Raw genomic sequence first — 12,149 nt, forward strand, 5'->3', positions numbered from 1 at the left:
TGTGGCACTGGCAGGGCGTGGCGACACAGTATGATTCAAACCGCCTACAGCTGCGGGCCCGCAGCGGTGATCATCTAAACCTTAGGCCAGCGCGGCGGTGATCGAAAAAAATGCGCATTATAATGGGAGCAATTCATTGGCCCCCTGGAGCCTCAGGGCCCCGGGCGGTAGCCCATATTGCCCTCAAGTGACATGCTCGAGTCCCCGCCTGCATGTTTCACGGTTATTAGCCACCCAAAAAAAAAACATGCGGGGATTGCTCGTGCATGTCACCGGCGATACTCAGTGCATACCAGAGCCCCCGATACAAACTCAAGTAGCGAGCACTTGCGCTCAACACTAGTTGCGATATCTTCATTTTTTTTTTCTTTACATGTGAAAAAATCCCAGCCCTAGCCTAACCCTAACCCTAGAGTTTATTATTTACGCCGTTCCTCGTGCGGTATAATTGATTAGACGACTTTATTCTTCGGGTTGGTGCGATTACAGCGATACCAGAATCCTATCGGGTTTTTATGACTGACAGCTGTCAGACGCTAAAAGACGCATTTTTTTTGCAAAGACTAGTTTTTGCATCACCATATTTTGAGAGCTATAATTTTTCCATATTTTGGCCGACAGAGTCATGTGACGGCTTGTTTTTTGCAGGACAACTTGATGTTTTTATTGGTGGCATTTTCGGGCACGTGCCATTTTTTTATCGCTTTCGATTCTGATTTTTGGAAGGCAGAATAAACAAAAACCAACAATTCCAGAATTGTGTTTTTTTTTGTTTTGTTTTGTTTTTTTATGCTGTTCCGCATGTGGTAAAATTGATAAGGCAGCGTTATTCTTCGGGTCAGTACGTTTACAGCAGTACCACATTTGTATAGTTTTCTTTGTTTTGCCGCTTTTACACAATAAAAACTTATAGAAAAAAATTTTTTTTTGTATTTCTTTATTCTGTGAGCTATAACTTTTTTATTTTTCGGCTGATATGGAGCTGTATGACGCCTCGTTTTTTGCGGGACAAGATGAAGTTTTCAGCTTTACCATTTTTATTTGCATTCGTCTATTTGATCACGGTTTATTGCATTTTTTGTTTGGCGGTATGATGATAAAGCATAGTTTTTTGCTTTTTTTTTTTTTTTTTACCGTGTTCACTAAAGGGGTCAACTAGTGGGACAGTTTTATAGGTCAGGCCGTTCCGGACGCGGCGATACCACATATGTGTACTTTTATTATTTTTTTCCCTTCCCCCATGACAGCACACCTGAGAGAGGATCCGCCCTTCAAGGACAGGAAACCATCTGAAATAAAAGGGCGGCACCTCTCCCTCGCTTCAGTTGGTTTCCTGTCCTTGATAGGAAGCCTCATGGAATATCAGGGCTGCTGCCATAGGAAGAACACTTACCTAGGCCTGTCCCGGCGCTGGAAGAGCGGGCTGTGGTCCGTGGCGCCGGCCTTCAGGTGCTGGAAGAGCCGTCCGAAGGTTCCCCGGGGACCTGTCGCACGTGCTGGCACAGGCGGTGCAGAGGTCCTGGACTTCCGGACACCGCCACGCCGCCCTCCCCCGGCCGCCCATGTGACCAGTCACGTACCTCTGACGTCGGTAGGGGCGTGCCCTGATGACGTTGGGGGCGGCGCCGTAGAAAAGATGGCTGCGCCCTGCATAATGCCGGCCGGCATCACGAAAGCGCTGGCGACGGTTGCAGGAGGTGGATGGCGGTTAGGAGGAGGGGTTTGGATACCGGATGGAGACCGCAGGGACCCGCAGGTGGTGACCTCATCCAGTCTCCCATAAAAGGGAGCACCTGAGGTCAGGAGGTTGCTCATCAACATGTCGGACATGGAGCAACAGCAGCTGTCGCCACAGTCGCCACCGCCTGCATCGCCATCTTCATCTGCTCGCCGGTCCAGAAGGTCCAGTAGGAGGAGCAGTGGTGGTCCGAGTCAGAGGGGTAAAGCATCTCAGGACTCCTCGGTCTCCAGGAAGGATGCGTCGCGTATCCTGAAAAAACCTCCAATTCCGGTATCTGCACTGGCGGGGTGAGTGATCTTCGTGAATGTCACTATATATATTGCTAACGGGCCCTACTGTGTGTTTAAATCACCAGGAGGAACCCAGGAAGACAACCGCCAAGAAGCGGAACAGAGAATGCGCTATTTGCAAGTGCCCTCTAGCGATAGACTGGCAGAAGGAGCTCTGCTCGGACTGCGTTCAAAAAACCATATGTGAGGGAACCCCGGATTTTGCAGCTAGCCTCAGATCGGTCATCAGATCGGAGGTAGAGGGCTCCCTTAAAGCACTCCTGAAGAAAAGGAAAAAAATAATTTCTGGACTTTCCCCTGACTCTGGTTCCTCCGTGTTGTCGAAGGGACAGGGCCATAGTGGGTCCTCATCCTCATCCTCTTCAGACAGCGATAGGGAGGGGAGACCGTGTTTTCCAGTAGAAGACACAGACAAATAGGTGAAGGCTGTCAGGACCACTATGGGGTTGAAAGAAGATAAGCCCATTAAGTCCCTAGAGGATATCATGTTTGCGGGCTTGGAGGGAAAGAAAAAACGTACCTTCCCAGTGAATGCTAGAGTCCAGGCTCTCATTAATAGAGAATGGAAGAAGCCTGTCATGGGTGTGTCGCCAATACATAGCCTGACTTCTCGCAGCTGAGTTTTTGGTGCTTTGTGTTTTTTCGGTGAAAGCATTTCTTGCAGACCTTTAGAGCGGATTGTTGTTTGGTGGAGTTCGGAGCGAAGAGTATACGGTGTGGTTTCTTCCCTTCCTCCCTTTATCATTTATCTCCTAACCTGTTGTTGTTCCCTCTGTAATTGTGGTGTGAGTTTTTGTATGCAAGGTGGTTTTTGGTTTTCCCCTTGTACTGTCTAGTACTGTGTTTTGGGCATTTTCTATCTTGTTCCCCATTGTTGTGATCGGGGTCCTTCTCAGGACTAGATTACTGAGGTTCAGGGATATTCAGGAGTTTAGGGTTACGCTGGCGGCCTGGACCTCTGTACCATTAACAGTACCTCCAGGTTGAGGGATTAGTCAGGGCCCCCATTTAGGGTCAGCTCAGGCCCCTGACCTCCTGTACGCTGAGACAGCGTGACAAAGCCTGAGAAAGTGGGGGCCTTGCCTTCATCTTCAAAGAGAAGGTATCCCTTTGATCTAAAAGACTCGGAGGTCTGGGACAAGGTGCCGAGAATCGACGCGGCAGTTTCTAGGTCTTCAAAAAGATCGGCACTTCCTCTTGAGGATTCGGGGGTGCTTAGAGACCCCTTAGACAAGAAGGCGGATTCCTTTTTAAAACATGCCTGGGAATCCGCAGCAGGGGGTCTTAAGCCGGCCATTGCTGGAACATGTACAGCTCGTTCCCTTGTGGAATGGCTACGGCAGCTGGAAGATCAGCTAAAAAATAAAAAGACCTCAAGGGAGAAAATATTAAACAGTCTCCCCCTGCTACATGGTGCAGCTGCCTTCCTAGCAGATACCTCCGCTGACTCAGTGCAACTGGCAGCTAGGTTGGCTGGGTTATCGAACGCGGCTAGACTAGCTCTGTGGCTTAAAGGATGCCCTGGGGACTTGCAATCAAAAGCTAGGCTGTGCTCTATCCCCTGTGACGGCCAATTTCTTTTTGGAAAAAAATTGGACGGGGTCCTTGAAAGAGCAAGTGACAGAAAGGGTAGATTCCCTGGGGTTTCGGCGGATGCCAGGAAAACCTATTTTCGGAGGGGAAAATTTAGTAGAGGTCGCCCCCCGGGAGAAAAAAGGAAATGGGACTTTAAGAACAGAAAAGAGTCTGGTTACATGTTCAGCGGTTCCTCCGCTGCCCCCAAGAAACCTCCACAATGACGCCAGGCCACAGGTGGGAGGAAGACTGTCCTTTTTTCTTCGTGCCTGGGAAAAAATTTCCTCCAGTCCCTGGGTCCTCGACATAGTGAGGGAAGGACTAAGGATTCAATTCCCTCAACGGCCAGGCGGTTCGTTTTTGATAACTCTGGTGAGAAAATCCCCAGAAGAACAGCGGGCGCTGGAATCGGAGATTTTGAGCCTAGTGGACAAGCAGGTACTATGCGAGGTGCTGGACAGTCAAAAAGGAAGGGGATTTTATTCCCCTCTCTTTTTGATAAGAAAACAGGACGGGTCGTTCAGGACTATTATAAATTTAAAGGGCCTCAACCGGTTTGTCAGCAACAGTACGTTCAAAATGGAGTCAATAAAACGCTACAATAAAGCTTCTTTCCCACAATTGTTTCATGGCAGTGATAGATCTCAAAGACGCATACTATCACGTCCCGATTTTCCCAGGTCATCAACAGTATCTGAGAGTTGCTCTTTACATTCAGGGGAGCCTCAGACACTTCCAGTTCCAAGCTCTTCCTTTCGGGTTGTCAATTGCTCCAAGGGTATTTACCAAGCTGATAGCAGAGGTAACAGCCTTTCTCCGCATCCAGAATACAATCATAATACCCTATCTGGACGACTTCCTTATAGTGGGGGATTCAGATGAACACTGCGTTTCACATCTGAATCAGGTCATAGCGGTTTTGCAGAGCTTGGGCTGGATGATCAATGGCAAGAAATCAAGACTAGAACCCGCAAGGATTCAGGCCTTTCTGGGGTTTACACTAAATTCAGAGTGTCAGACTTGTCTTCTACCCGTCAGCATGATAGACAAAGTCACGAATGTGGTGTTGGCAGCCATACACACTCCAGTTATGTCCCTAAGGGAGGCTATGTCCCTGTTGGGAACCCTAACGTCTTGCATTCCGGCGGTCAAGTGGGCCCAATTTCACATAAGAAACCTTCAGTGGGAAATCTTGTCAGCACAAAAGTTAAGAGGGCATTTAAACGGAAAGGTTCATCTCTTGCAAACCAGGAACGCCCTCTTGTGGTGGACAAGCAGGTCAAATTTGTCTCTGGGGGTCCAGTGGGACACGCCGGTACAAGATATCATCACGACCGATGCAAGCAACTCGGGGTGGGTCGCTCACCTGAAAGATCATATGATTCAAGGCCCTTGGTCGTTCTGGGAAAAAAAGGGGTCGTCAAATTTAAGAGAGCTATGGGTGGTGAGGAATGCTTTAGAAGGCTTCCTCCCTTTACTCCAGGGTCGCCATGTCCGGGTTATGTCGGACAACAGAACCACTGTGGCCTACATAAACCACCAGGGGGGAACAAGATCTTATTCTCTTCTGGAGGCAGTAAGCAGGCTTTTTCAAGTAGCAGAAAAAAATCTCCTCTCTCTCACGGCGCTACACATACGGCGCATAGACAACACGGAAGCAGACTTTGTAAGCCGCAACAAGTTGAGGCAAGGGGAATGGGCCCTGAACCCCACTGTGTTCCATCAGATAGTACAGCTGTGGGGTCTACCAGAGATAGATCTGTTTGCCGACAAAGACAACAGGAAGGTGGAGAAATTCTGCTCTCTAGACACAAGGGGGAACCCTTGGGCAATAGATGCTCTCCAAATTTCCTGGAGCTTCAAGCTGGCCTATGCATGTCCACCAATAGCCATGATACCTTTAGTGGTGAGAAAGATCAGGAAGGATCAAGCGAGAGTGATACTCATAGCCCCCTTCTGGCCAAAAGACCATGGTTCTCCCTGTTGAGGATGATGTCACAGTCAGACCCATGGATCCTACCGAAAATCCCGGACCTTCTAGCTCAGGGACCAGTATTCCATTCTCAAGTGAAGGGTTTCCACTTAGCAGCATGGAATTTGAGAGGGCAATATTGAGGAGCAAAGGGTTTTCATCAGGGTTAGTGTCTACCCTGTTAAAAAGTAGGAAACCTATAACCACCAAGATCTCTGGTAGAACATGGAGGAAGTTTTTGCAGTTCCTGGGGAAACTGTTAAGCCAAAAACCACCAATTAATTCAATACTGGAGTTTTTACAGAAAGGGTTTGAGGTTGGCCTAGCTACCAGTACACTTAAGGTCCAGGTTTCTGCCTTAGGTGCGTTATATAACCATAACTTCGCAGAAATAAATGGGTTACAAGATTCATTAAATCTTGCGGTAGATCTAGGCCAGTCTCAATTCCCAACGTTCCTCCATGGGACCTAAATTTAGTACTTGACGCACTAACCATGGAGCCCTTTGAACCAGTTCAGGGCTTGTCAGCAAAATATATAACGCTCAAAACTATTATTTTGGTAGCTCTAACATCAGCCCGTAGGGTAAGTGATCTACAGGCCCTGTCCATAAATCCTCCATATACGCAAATATTTGAGGATAGAATAGTTCTGAGACCTGATCCAGCCTACCTTCCTAAGTTTGCACTAAAATTTCATAGATCTCAGGAGATTGTTCTGCCCTCCTTTTGTAACAGCCCAAAGAACTCAAGGGAACAAAAGTTTCATAATCTTGATGTCAGAAGGGCTATGTTGCAATACATGGAAGTCACTAGCCAGTGGAGGCGTAGTCAGTCCTTGTTCGTAACCTTCCAGGGGAGTAGGAAGGGGTATAGGGTAACAAAAGCAACAATAGCCAGATGGATTAGGGAGGCCATTTGTTTAGCTTACTCTTCAAGTAACACCCCGATTCCTGACGGCATCAAGGCTCACTCCACCAGGGCTGTGGCTACCTTCTGGGCAGAGAGAGCAGAGGTATCGATAGATCAAATCTGTAAGGCCGCTACATGGTCGTCACCATCTACCTTTTTCAAACACTACCGTTTGGATCTATCCTGCCTGTCTGACTTGACCTTTGGTAGAAGGGTGCTACAGGCGGTGGTCCCTCCCTAAGGTGTTTCTTTCTCCAAAATTCTCAGGTGTGCTGTCATGGGGGAAGGGAAAACACCAAGGTTACTTACCGGTAGCCGGTTTTTCCAGAGCCCATGACAGCACCCGTATATTCCCCTCCCTTTTCTCTCACCCTCGGGTGTGCACGTGTGTTGGGTGCTATTTGATATGGTGTTGGTTTTGTTTATAACTCCTGTTTTACGGAGGTCCTCTCAATGCTCTGTAACCAACTGAAGCGAGGGAGAGGTGCAGCCCTTTTATTTCAGATGCTTTCCTGTCCTTGAAGGGCGGATCCTCTCTCAGGTGTGCTGTCATGGGCTCTGGAAAAACCGGCTACCGGTAAGTAACCTTGGTGTTTTTGTTTGTTTGTTTTTTCACAATAATATTTATGGGTACTGTATATTTTTTATTTTTATGGATTTTTTTTTTTCCATTTTAATTTTTTTTTTTTTTTCACTTTGAGACTTTTTTGGTACTTTTTACACATTGTCCCACCATGGGACTTTCACTTTTCACATTCAGATCGCCTGTATAGCACAGGAATACAGCACCATCCCTGTCAGCCTGTCACAGCTGCAGAGGGAGAAGTTACTTTGTTCATGCACTGCGCATGACCAAAGTAACTTCCTGCTGTCTGATGACCCAGATGTCAGTATCTGCGCTTACCTCCCCTTGCCCCCACAATGCTGCAATCGACTTCGATTGCAGCATTTCAGAGGTTAATGTGCTTGACCGCTCCCTGCACATAGCACTGGGTGTCAGCTGTTACAATCAGCTGACACCCAGCGGCGATCGCCCCGCACCGCTTGTGTGCGGGCGCAATCGCTGTATGAAGTAATATACTTTATTGGCCTAATAGGCCCAGGGCACCATGACGTATTATTACCACAAATGTCTGAAAGGAGTTAAAAAGATAATATACATTGAATATAAAAATTAAAAAAACTAAATTTATATACAGAAAAGTCCATTTCCATAACTAAAGCCCTGTGGGCCTTAGTGAAATATGTAGACTTTGGACCCGCCATCACCAACACGTTACTCTGATGTGTGGGTCCAATTGATAGCCTGTGTTAGTTCCCCCTCATAAAATACAATATATGCATTTAACAGTAAAATATGACAAGATATACAGTACAGACCAAAAGTTTGGACACACCTACTCATTTAAAGATTTTTCTGTATTTTCATGACTTTGAAAATTGTACATTCACACTGAAGGCATCAAAACTATGAATTAACACATGTGGAATTATATACTTAACAAAAAAGTGTGAAACAACTGAAAATATGTCTTATATTCTAGGTTCCACCTTTTGCTTTGATGACTGCTTTGCACACTCTTGGCATTCTCTTGATGAGCTTCAAGAGGTAGTCACCAGAAATGGTCTTCACTTCACGATGTGCCCTGTCAGGTTTAATAAGTGGGATTCCTTGCCTTCTAAATGGGGTTGGGACCATCAGTTGTGTTGTGCAGAAGCCTGGTGGATACACAGCTGATAGTCCTACTGAATAGACTGTTAGCTGCTTTTTTCTTGCCATAATACAAATTCTAAGTAAAGAAAAACGAGTGGCCATCATTACTTTTAAGAAATGAAGGTCAGTCAGTCCGAAAAATTGGGAAAACTTTGAAAGTGTCCCCAAGTGCAGTTGCAAAAACCATCAAGCTCTACAAAGAAACTGGCTCACATGAGGCCCGCCCCAGGAAAGGAAGACCAAGAGTCACCTCTCCTTCTGAGGATAAGTTTACCTGAGTCACCAGCCTCAGAAATCGCAGGTTAACAGCTGCTCAGATTAGAGACTAGGTCAATGCCACACAGAGTTCTAGCAGCAGACACATCTCTACAACAACTGTTAAGAGGAGACTTTGTGCAGCAGGCCTTCATGGTAAAATAGCTGCTAGGAAACCACTGCTAAGGACAGGCAACAAGCAGAAGAGACTTGTTTGGGCTAAAGAACACAAGGAATGGACATTAGACCAGTGGAAATCTGTGCTTTGGTCTGATGTGTCCAAATTTGAGATCTTTGGTTCCAACCACCGTGTCTTTGTGCGACGCAGAAAAGGTGAACGGATGGATTCTACACGCCTGGTTCCCACCGTGAAGCATGGAGGAGGAGGTGTGATGGTGTGGGGGTGGTTTGCTGGTGACACTGTTGGGGATTTATTCAAAATTGAAGGCATACTGAACCAGCATGGCTACCACAGCATCTTGCAGCGGCATGCTATTCCATCCGGTTTGCATTTAGTTGGACCATCATTTATTTTTCAACAGGACAATGACCCCAAACACGCCTACAGGCTGTGTAAGGGCTATTTGACCAAGAAGGAGAGTGATGGGGTGCTACGCCAGATGACCTGGCCTCCACAGTCACCAGACCTGAACCCAATCGAGATGGTTTGGGGTGAGCTGGACCGCAGAGTGAAGGCAAAAGGGCCAACAAGTGCTAAGCATCTCTGGGAACTCCTTCAAGATTGTTGGAAGACCATTTCCGGTGACTACCTCTTGAAGCTCATCAAGAGAATGCCAAGAGTGTGCAAAGCAGTCAACAAAGCAAAAGGTGGCTACTTTGAAGAACCTACAATATAAGACATATTTTCAGTTGTTTCACACTTTTATGTTAAGTATATAATTCCACATGTGTTAATTCATAGTTTTGATCCCTTCAGTGTGAATGTACAGTTTTCATAGTCATGAAAATACAGAAAAATCTTTAAATGAGAAGGTGTGTCCAAACTTTTGGTCTGTACTGTATATATATTTTTAATGATACTGTCCTATAGTTACTGAATAACAAATATCACTATACTGCTACAAAGAAAAATACAATACCCACCTCTTTCCCCCGCTGCTCCTGTCTCTGCAGCGAGCGCTCTGAGCACCCACACAGCGAGCCCCATGTAGTGATGTCATCTCACCCGTTGTGCTGAAATGTCAGAAGCAGAGAGGGAATGATGGTAGAGGAGGCGTCAGCTATCGTTCCCTCTCTCATCATTGCTTTCAACTGTATTGACATCCAGGATGCTGATACAGTTGAGCTTGTGATGACGGGCGGGTGGGCCCCATAGTAGCTGTGTGGCAGTGCAGAGAGATCTTTCCTCCCTGCTCTGCAGGAGAGTTTGTGTATCGGAACGCACAGTTAAAAGTAACGTAGCTCTGGGTGGGGCCTGGAGCAACCACACCCTCTGCTCCCCTACGCTACTGTACTGGCCAATTACTGACCGTGTGAACACGGCCATACAATGACTGAATTGTAGAAGGTAGCACTATATATTGTACTCTCCAGTAGCATCTCCAATTGTAGTAAGTTGTTTTTTCTTTTTCATCTGATGCAGACTGATCTGACATCTTCCAGACGGGACTTGTCCCAGCACAATATAACACATAAGTATCTATGGCTGATTGTATCTAGATCACCTTCCCACGCTTTTCCCCAATTCTACAGTAACAGTATTCCCCCAAAAAATACATTACTGTAGAGAGGTTCATCAATGAGTCCCACATACTATAGTAATGCTTTGTAGATTTAACACAATCATGGCCATCACACGGTAATATTGTCCACCTATTATGTCCCCGTATAGATGTAACATCCCTCTTTGTGGAGAAGTGTGTGTGTGTATGTATATATGTACACTGCTCAACAAAAATAAAGAGAACACTTAAACAGCAGAATATAACTCCAAGTAAATCAAACTTCTGTGAAATCAAACTGTCCACTTAGGAAGCAACACTGATTGACAATCAATTTCACATGCTGTTGTGCAAATGGAATAGACAATAGATGGAAATTGACAATTATCAAGACACCCTCAATAAAGGAGTGGTTCTGCAGGTGGGGACCACAGACCACATCTCAGTACCAATGCTTTCTGGCTGATGTTTTGGTCACTTTTGAATGTTGCTTGTCCTTTCACACTCGTGGTAGCATGAGACGGACTCTACAATCCACAGAAGTTGCTCAGGTAGTGCAGCTCATCCAGGATGGCACATCAATGCGAGCTGTGGCAAGAAGGTTTGCTGTGTCTGTCAGCGTAGTGTCCAGAGGCTGGAGGCGCTACCAGGAGACAGGCTAGTACACTAGGAGACGTGAAGGGGGCCGTAGGAGGGCAACAACCCAGCAGCAGGACCTCTACCTCCGCCTTTGTGCAAGGAGGAACAGGAGGAGCACTGCCAGAGCCCTGCAAAATGACCTCCAGTAGGCCACAAATGTGCATGTGTCTGCACAAACGGTTAGAAACCGACTCCATGAGGGTGGTATGAGGGCCTGACGTCCACAGATGGGGGTTGTGCTCACAGCCCAACACCGTGCCGGACGCTTGGCATTTGCCACAGAACACCAGGATTGGCAAAGTTGCCACTGGCGCCCTGTGCTCTTCACAGATGAAAGCAGGTTCATACTGAGCACATGTGACAAACGTGACAGTCTGGAGACGCCATGGAGAGCGATCTGCTGCCGGCAACATCCTTCAGCTTGACCGGTTTGGCAGTGGATCAGTAATGGTGTGGGGTGGTGTTTCTTTGGAGGGCCGCACAGCCCTCCATGTGCTCGCCAGAGGTAGCCTGATTGTCATCAGGTACCGAGATGAGATCCTCAGACCCCTTGTGAGACCATATGCTGGTGCGGTTGGCCCTGGGTTCCTCCTAATGCAGGACAATGCCAGACCTCCTGTGGCTGGAGTGTGTCAGCAGTTCCTGCAAGATGAAGGCATTGAAGCTATGGACTGGCCCGGCCTTTCCCCAGACCTGAATCTGATTGAGCATATGTGGGAATATTTCATTCATTCAGATCTAGGATGTGTTATTTGAGTGTTCCCTTTAAATTTTTGAGCAGTGTTTATGGAGGACTATGGGGTGCATTCAGGCTTAGACTGGCCGACAAGAGAAGAGGAGAGTCCTCCGGGTGGGCCCCTGTGCAGAAGTGATCCACCACTTTCTTATATGAGCAGTACTTAGCACAATATACTTGAATCACTATGTACAGACAAAGGCAGCATCTTATTCATTTAACAATCTACTCAGTCCACTGTTATATAAATGTGTGATTGAGGAAAATGTCACATTTGCATGTAGCTGAAGTTAAGTGTGTTTTTTGAGCAGTGTAGTATAATGCACACCACATAGTCCTCCATATAGTATAATGCACTCCCAATAGTCCTCCATTTAGTATAATGCACACCTCATAGTCCTCCATGCAGTATTAATGCACACCCCATAGTCCTCCATACAGTATTATGATCACCACAATGTACTCACTGAAAAAAAAAAAATGCATACTCGCCTCTTCCCATTCCTGTGCTGCTCTGGTCAGCGTGGCTCGATGAAATGACGTCACCACGCCCCCTGTCTGAGACATCAGATGCTGAAGGAGAATGATGAGGGAGGGAGCCGTAGGCATCCCTCCTCCATCATTGTATCCAACT

This window comes from Phyllobates terribilis, unplaced genomic scaffold (assembly GCF_046119375.1).
Source record: "Phyllobates terribilis strain yellow unplaced genomic scaffold, ASM4611937v1 Scaffold_3__8_contigs__length_932513732, whole genome shotgun sequence".
Lineage (NCBI taxonomy): Eukaryota > Metazoa > Chordata > Amphibia > Anura > Dendrobatidae > Phyllobates > Phyllobates terribilis.